Source organism: Haliaeetus albicilla, chromosome 13 (assembly GCF_947461875.1).
Source record: "Haliaeetus albicilla chromosome 13, bHalAlb1.1, whole genome shotgun sequence".
In the NCBI taxonomy this organism is placed as follows: domain Eukaryota; kingdom Metazoa; phylum Chordata; class Aves; order Accipitriformes; family Accipitridae; genus Haliaeetus; species Haliaeetus albicilla.
In genome coordinates, this window is record NC_091495.1 from 15874213 (window position 1) to 15882809 (window position 8597).

The 8597-nt window shown below is 40.7% G+C and overlaps 1 long non-coding RNA gene across 4 annotated transcripts in view; it reads right to left on the reverse strand.

Moving 5' to 3' along the window:
• LOC104320811 (uncharacterized) overlaps positions 1-8597 on the reverse strand; it is a 73836-nt gene that overhangs the window by 46201 nt on the left and 19038 nt on the right. Inside the window, exon 1 of one of the 4 annotated variants that reach the window (XR_011327471.1) lies at positions 8000-8158. The exons of 1 other annotated variant lie outside the window; for it this stretch is intronic. This is a non-coding gene — a long non-coding RNA (uncharacterized lncRNA). Of the gene's footprint in view, positions 1-2162; positions 2427-7999; positions 8159-8597 lie in introns of those variants that run through there. 2 more of the 4 variants (XR_011327474.1, XR_011327472.1) reach the window with 2 other exon arrangements.

An 8597-nucleotide genomic window follows, 5' to 3' on the forward strand; every position in this document is an offset into this window, starting at 1 on the left:
CATTCTCATTATACTGGCACATAAATCTTCTGAGTGACCAGGGAAATGGGAAGCTTGCTACCCTCATAACATTCCTTGCGTGCCTGCTGAAGGCATTGTGTCTATACATTGCCCATGATTTCCAGAAACACGGAGTTAAGAATAATTCAAGATATGTAACAAGGAACAGGAGGGAAGGGTGACCTGCATGTAAACTTTATCAAAAAGTCCTCAAAACTAATCACTTGAGGTGGTTAGGAAAATAAGAAAAAAAAAAACCATGATGCTTATCAGTCTTATTTCTCAAAGGCTTACTGGCATTAGTATAGTTTTGCACACCATCCAGAAAAAAAAAAAATATATATAAAATTGTGGTTAACACTAGAGCTCACAGCTTTATTCAGTTTGGAAGCCCTTAAAAATTTTCTAATGGAGGTGCTACGTGGACAACAGCTTCACATTTCTTGAGTTACCCTGCACTGACCTCTCCCAACCATCCACAGAAACGAGAGGTCCAGCAGACAACAGGCTGACTGCCGTGGAGCTACAAAGTCATCTGTGAGACAGAAAGGCTAATCGAGTGAGCAGCAGTGTGTCCGGGGTGTATACATGGCATTTCCTGAAAACAGCAAGCTCCAGATCTGCCTGATGTATCCATACAGACATAGCCAATTTCTTTTGTATAAAGGAAGAGGTGCCATCTCATATTAAAAAAAATAAACATCTGTCTGGCCTCCAAACTCCTAGAATTATAAATAGTCTGAGTGACAAATACTTCTGCCACAGTGTTCAGGATACCTTCAGAAGATATCCCTAGCACCGTGTGATTAACCATAGCTTGGCAGAGTTCACTGTTATAACTATACTCTGGATAAGCTTGTTGGTTTGAACAAGAATTTGCGTGACTGTGTCTAAAGGAAGAAGAGAAGAAGCAGGAAGGTAGGTTGCGTCAGTCACTTGTACACTTTTCAAGCTGACTGGTATGGCTTGATATCTGTGCTTTGACAGTAATAAGAGTATTAAATTCCTAAATGTTGTGTACTACGTTGCTCAACAGGTTTTATCACAGAAAAACTGAGTAGTCTTGACAAATTAAGTTTCATGTAGGATAATGTTAAAAAAAAATTTAGACATTATTTGCATAGATTACATTAAGTTGCTTGTTTCCCACCCCTCCCAAGCATCTCAGTACCTTAGAAATAAATTATAGTCAGAGGGGTATTAAAATAAAATTAAAAAAAAAAAAACTGAAGTCAATCTCAAACCACAAGACAAGCAAACAGTACTGTAGTCTATTTTCAGACCTCCACAAAGTTATTTATATTCTAGTTGTCAAACAACCATGCAGTCCCAGACACCTTTTTACATGAAATTCTGCTATGGTGTCTTCCATAGACACATTAAATTATTTCCTCTTCAATATGCTAAGAAAAAAAAACCAAAATGCAAATCACCCTAAAGTCACATGTGTTTCACTTTAAGAAAAAGGATCTCCCGGGTTCAACATAATAAGAAGAATAGTCCTCTGTTAATGTAGTCATGCTGCGATTTCAAAAGTACCTAGATTAGGAAAGCAGTAGTATTGGTCACAATGTCTTTGTCACACAAGGTAGAAATATTCCTTCTAACCCGTTTTTAATTCCAGCCTTCCTAGGACAATGTTTCAACCTGTACAAACCAGATTCTTTGCTGAATTTATAACTGTGCTGAGATCACTTCAGAGAAGCACAAGGAAAGCTGTGTGAAATACTAAGGTTTAAATGCTCTTTCAAAAATGTTTGCTGTCATTCTGACCCAACTGGAAGAAAAAGGGAGATGAAAGGTTTGCAATAGCAGCTTGCCTCAGTTGGTAGAGCCTGCGTATAGGATTTTGCCTGGTTTATTTTAAGTCTGAGCAGCTAGCAGCTGGAGTATGTCCCACATGCTAACACTTGGAATTCCCCAGGGAGAAGGTTTGTTTTAAATGTAACATCGGCCCTCCAAAGCTGGTCATCCTTCTGCTTTATTAAGTTTATGTACTCCATCATTGCCTCAAGTCTTGATGATAATGCACCTATTCTGAGTGATCGAACCTCCTCGCCAACTTCATATGAACTGTTTTTGATTTAAATGCAATCTATTAACGATATCTACTTGCACACACATACACACCCTGGCCAGATACTGAACAGACGCAGACTTACACAGCAGCTGTGACAACAACTGATGTCACCTCCTTTGCAGAAATTTCCACAAGCGTCTTCCAAAGGCCAAGTTAAATGAGATAAGCTCTATCAGTTTCTTTAAAGTGCTCTGGATGAGACCAGTCCATGTGACCCCCTTCCCGGCCGCGGGGGTGTGGTATGTCACAGCTCCCCTATCAGCTGGCACATGGCGGTGGGAGATATGAGACAGCAGAAAAGTAGTAGTAACAACATCACCCGGACTGCCGAAGACGGAGCAAATACGCTGAGTAACTTCAGTGTGTGCGCACTCACTTTCTGAAAACAGGTGGAGGGTTTTCAGCCCCGACTTCTGCTTGCACATCCCACTCAGCACAGATGGGTGGTAAAGTTGCCAGCTATGCGTTGGAAAGGCTATGGTTCATTAGCATCGTATTAACGCCTTTAGCAGTGAGTTGCAATGCCGTTTGTTTTTTTTTTTCCTGGAGTTTCCCCCTCTTTTAAGTATTTAATGAATTAAAAAGAAATTACTAGCAGAGATATTTTTCGAAAAGCAATTCCTTAAAGTAAATTCCCTGCCTCTGTTCTTGCATCAGAAATATTAGAGAATTTCAGAAGATAGCCTCCTCAGTTTTACTGCTGAAACTACCGAAGGTAGTTTGCCTTTAATTACGATTAAATGATCAGTTGCAGAGTTAATTTTTAAAGCTTTCACAATGATTAATTTTATTAAAAATATTAACTAGCCAATAATATATTAACAAAAGCATATATTTAAACATTTGCAAAACATCTCATTTAATGCTTCATCCTTGCTAGGACAAAAAGGCACCTTACTTGCAGTAATTTAAAAACATAGCCATAGTATTGAATGTTGCATTCAGACAGCTTGCAGTTTTCACCCCAGGGCTCTGCCAGTTTCCCTACATGGGCCTGTTAGCACAGAGGACAGCCTTAAACTCTTACCTCCAGCTAGCTGTCGTATTTTAGTTAAAAAATGTTGGTAATGCACCTTTTTTTCCCTTGTGAACGTGCCCTGCCCTTTCAATTTCTGAATTTATATGCATTTACCCCTCCTGTCACATTCTGCTGGGCTTCATTAATAGTTTCCCCCAGTAAACATTTCTGATTTTAAAAAGCTGGAAATATACTGGGAGAAAAAAAAAAAGAAAAGAAAATAAATAAATCCACTGAGAAAGACAGACACCTTTCAGACTTCTTTTTTTACACTTCAGAAGTTAGGAGATCACCTCACTATTTGCAGCACAGTACCACTGGATAGATTGCATCAACATATTCTCCTTTGTTCTTTTTTCCCCTTCAGGTTGCCAGGCCAATCTGCTTCTACGGATTCATACTCTGCATGACTAAGAATTCACCTTATATGGGGACTTCTTGCACCAACATAGTTACAGTCACTCTAGATCACTTGGGCACGTCCCTTGTAAATTTTGCTATTGGTGCAAGATTAACAGTTTCTGACATACAGCAGTACAACGTGTAAATTCTGGATCTAGCATAGCAGTGAAATATAGGTATATAGTGAGTATAAGTACACAAGAATTTGTGGAAAAGATAGTAAGAGAAGCTGAAATTCATTCTTACCCTTCATTCCTGAGGTCCTTCTCCTAGCGATGCTACTGAGTGTGGATTGACACAATTTTTATTTTTTTTTTAATCAGATGTTCTGAAGTTCTGCCAGATTGCTCCAATCTTACTGCAATCTCACACCTGTTAAGAATCTCACTGACTGTCTAGCCAGCTCATATTGGACGAAAAAGGCTAGATCACCTTTACCCATTTCCTCTTTCAAGGAAGCATCTGCAGATAGAAAATAGGCTTTCTAGGGCATGGACAGACTCTCGTATTTCAACTGTAGTATGCCCAGCACAAAACTGTGGCTGGAACCTAGATGTTAATGCCATCTCAAATAATAATATTTTTTCAGGTGCTGGCCAGAGTTTTAAGAGATAGTTCCAGCAATGAGCATATTGGAGTAGCCAAGACACAGCTGCTCAAAACAGCAACATGCAGCAGTTATATATGCAATGAAAAAAGACCTCCTTCAAGAAAGCTATTGAGGACAGCTGCAGATCAGTCATCCTCAGGGTTCATTAGCTTTTTTTCATTTTCTGTAAGCCAACCCTGGGCATGACTTTAGAAGACGATTAAACCAAAGATTTATGTGTCATTACACCCTCAAACTCCAGCTGCAACTTTTTATCCATGAAAGCCCCAGGATTCATGATCCAGGAGAGAAGCCTTCCTCTCTCTGGTATTTCGTTGGCATGCTGGTTACAGTCACTTCTCCCACCATCACCTATTTCTGAACCATCTTTGGTTAAAGACCCTAAAACCTTGCTGGAACTGTATAAACAGAAGCATGGATCGCCAGCCACCTAAAATCACTTGTGAGCCCTAGACTATGGCAGACAAAAGGCCTTTCAGTATTCTCCCCAGCAAGTCTTCCACAGAGGTATAATGACTTTTGTGCCCAAGTTCACTTCACCTTTATGCTGTAGGGATGCTCTAAATGGTCCTGTTATGTACAGGACATACATATTTATATGTAATCCTCCCCATACAGATGGTGAGATGCCAGCTATGAATCAACAGAGTTTATAAAGCTCTGCCAAAGTTACTCATAGCTGTGAGTTGCACACATGGGTGTTTTAAGTGCTAAAAAAGGTCCTGCTTTCTTCACACCTGAAATACGGGCCTATAACCCCTACACCTACAGAATTCACAAGCCAGTGTATGATAGCTCATGCACAGTGAATTTTAAATGCAGACACATGACCTCAGATTCCACTCATAAAGGGCAATCTGTACTGCAATGTTTGAGACTTAAAAGTGCAAACATAGCAGAAGCACTACAGGGCTTATGTGAAAAAATAATTATTCCATGTAGAAAGGAAGCTGGCTTGCTTTGAGGAGAGGTGTTAATACACTAATCTTTTTCCCCAACACCAGCTTGCTTACCTGAAAATATGAAAACATCTACTGACGCACTGTTGTATTTATTTGAGGTGGTTATCATATCCCACACGTTAAATGTCTTGCTGCATTTCACATTAAGATGGTAGTTAATCTGAATGCCAGTTATAAGAGTCATTTACTAAAAAAATAAGTCTTGGACAGCTGTGCTGCAATTTTAGTAATTTGGGGGCAGAGAGGCATGCAGATCATAGTATATAAATGCGGCTGAATTTTAAAGAGTAGCTTCAGAATAGATACCTTCCCCCTTCCACCGGGTTCAGGATTGTTAATAAGAGCTGGATCTTTAATGACAGTAACAAAGCAGGGTCTTGGCACAGAGACGACTTGCTTCATCACAGAGAACCACCACAGTAAGGATAAAACCAGCAGCAACTAGAGCAGGGGAAAAGGTGGAAGGATTTAAGATCTGTGGTAGAAAAGGTATTTGGGTCCCTCTCAAAGGCAGCATAACTTTGTTTCCTACACAAGGTGTCTTCTCCTCCCCATCTCCAATGTTTCAACTGCAATCAATGGTAATTTCCTAGCAGTGGCAAAAGTGAGAACACTTGCGTAGACACGGCATTAGCAAATTAAGCACAGGGCCATCAGCTCCTCTGGCTGCACATGAGTAATGTCCCACTAACCTCTCATCTTTTTCCATTAGCTGAAAATTAGTTTCCTCTGCCAGCATAAGTATGCATGTAGTAGGTTCCTATCCCTATCGAAATGAGTCAGGCCTGAAAATGGGGAAGACAAAAACCTACAGAAAATGTTTAAACTAAGCCAGACCCTACTGAGAGAACAAAACAGTTATGCAGCTATACCTTCAGGCTGGGTGGGATCCCACTGACACTGAGGGTGTGGGACAACCTCCGCACCTGCTTTCCTTCCAGCCGAAACTGAAACAGGCATGAGCCAGAAAGCACCTCACCAACAGCAATACAAATGTGTCTAGGAGTGAAGCTCTGTTGATGCAAAGTAGGCAGCAGTGACCAAGGGCACTTGATCTGCCACAAAATCCCTTGTACCTCAGGGGGATGCAGGATGGGCAAGACCTAAAACTCTGCATCTCATTCCTTGCAGCTGAAGTATGTAGCTACTCCTTCCTGGTTCTGAAGTTCTTTTGGATAAACTTTGAGTAAGGATAGGAAAGGATAAACTTTGTTGCCTCAGGTTGGATACACTCTCCCTTTCCTTTTTTTCCAGCATAAAGGTGTTTAGAAGAGGGGCAGCGTCATACATTTGTCTCCTAAAGTAGGAAAGTAGATGTAAAGCTGCTAGGACCCTCAGTGGAAGATGCTGCTGGCCTTGCATTAATCTGGAGGCAGGGGGTCCCTGGACATCCACACCTCTGTGGAAGCCCTCCTGTAACTGTTTCCCTCAGGACTCTATTGTCCCTTGTATTAGTATCTCTGCAATAACCCAGTGACACAAGATCTGAAAGACAAAAGGAAAAAAAATGGGGCTTACATCACGTACCCCCATGTAACTCCTACATCTTCTTCTATCAATTGATCCATCTGCTTTGCTCCTCCCAGAACTAAAACTGTCAGCACTTGAGGGAGGACTTTGTTTTTCCTCTGTTTGCAGAAATAGGTGTGTATATTTGGGTGTGTTTGGTTTTTTAGTGTTGGTTTTATATGCTCTAAAATAAGCAAGTTGCAAGGCTGCTTGCTTTATGGAGATACACAACATAAATTTCTCACCCAAGGCAGATCATGAAAGGTCATTTGCTAAGATGCTGGAGTGCTAATATATGGTATACATGGGCACCTTTTACATATATCGCACACACATACTTGCCTGGAAGCAAATCAATAACTCCCTACCCCAAAGCTTGCATTTGTCTGTTCTTACCAGAGGCGGGATAGTACCCTAGAGAGGGCCGCAGGCATTCCATTACTTAGGATCAGCAACTGAGCAAAATGGAAAGGCTGCTAAAAATAAACAGCATTTGCTCATTGGTATAAATAACAAAAGCAAGAGAGAAAGAAAAACAGAAAGAGAACAAGATGAAAATGAAAACTGGCCCCAGACCAGGCCTTGCAGAATGACTAGTCACCTCCTCATTGCCAATTCTGTCACCATCTCCAGTATGGGCAAGATACTTTCCACTGCCAAGTGCCCTCAGCTTCTTTCCTGAGGACCATTACTTTCAGATTCACAGTGGGCCTGAATATAGGAGGTAGCTCCCACAGCACACATGTCTTTCCCTAGGAGTTTCAGAGCTTGGGCATATTGAAACAAGGACGCAGCACTTCACAAGCCAGCACAAAATGCCAATGTGATCCCTGCAGTGGCTTGTGAAGCAAGTATTTGGTTTATCTCTGTTTCGTTTATAAAGAGTATTGGGGAAGGGTTGCACTTCCAGAAAGGTATCATCATTAAAAACTTTACTTTCTCTTTATTAAAATAGAAATAACTTTTGGATTCCCATTTTTCTAACAGACTTCCATAGCAAATAGTTCCCAGAGCACATTTGGCTGCCTATTCTCAAGTACTAAAGTTGAGAAAGCTAAGAAGTGCCTATCTATATTTGGAGGAAAATAAGAAGACTAAGCTAATTAAAAATTCACACTTGCCCTGTATTCCTAAAAGCACTGTACACCCCCATGGCACCAGACATTTCAGGGTGGGCTGCCTTTTTATACAACTGGAAAGTTTAAAGTCAAGTACCCTTCTGGTTACTTTTCATTTTAGGCTCTTGTTCATAAAAAGGAATAATAATTGGGAACCAGCTCCCAAGGCGCACGCTCAGTTTTCCCTCTGATCCTATTTCATGTATTCTATTGTAATAAAGCGCGCGCGCGCACACACACACAAAAAAATCTATTTGCCCTACAATTAAACAAATAATGGCATTAACAACTCCCACTCACCGCCTTAAGCAGGTTTAGCTGGGAGAGCTGAAGCAGCTGTCTCTGTCCTGTGTCTCTGCCAGAGGTCACCATCCTGCAGCAGGATCAGCTGATCCTCCTGCATAAACTCCTGAGCAAGTGCAGTCTACAGGCTGCAGCATTAACATAAACCACCTCCAATTTCAGTTTACTCTGGCAGTAGCCTCCTAGAAAAATAAGAGGGAGGAAACCTAAGGCTGGTAACTGTTTCATCTCTTAGTATCGGATAAATCCACCTTTGATTACATTTCAAAGCCCTAAAAAACGGAACAGTCAAGAGGTTTATAATAATGTTCTGGCTTGCCATGAATTAACATGAATTCTCGTAATGAAAAAGGTCACTAGCATAACCATTGAAACACACTGCTAAAATAAGAGCTAAGAAAGGTCCTCTAAAGTTTATCCAGGTATGTGTAGACTTTAAACATTTTCAAAAATAGCTATAGCTACTAACGCTCTGAAATTAAGCTACTTCCAAACCTAGGACTAGGACAAATTTGAGCATCTCCATATGGCTCTGACAATGTTGTAATATCCAAACTATCATAGCTACAATATGAATTCTCAAAAAGTGGAAAGA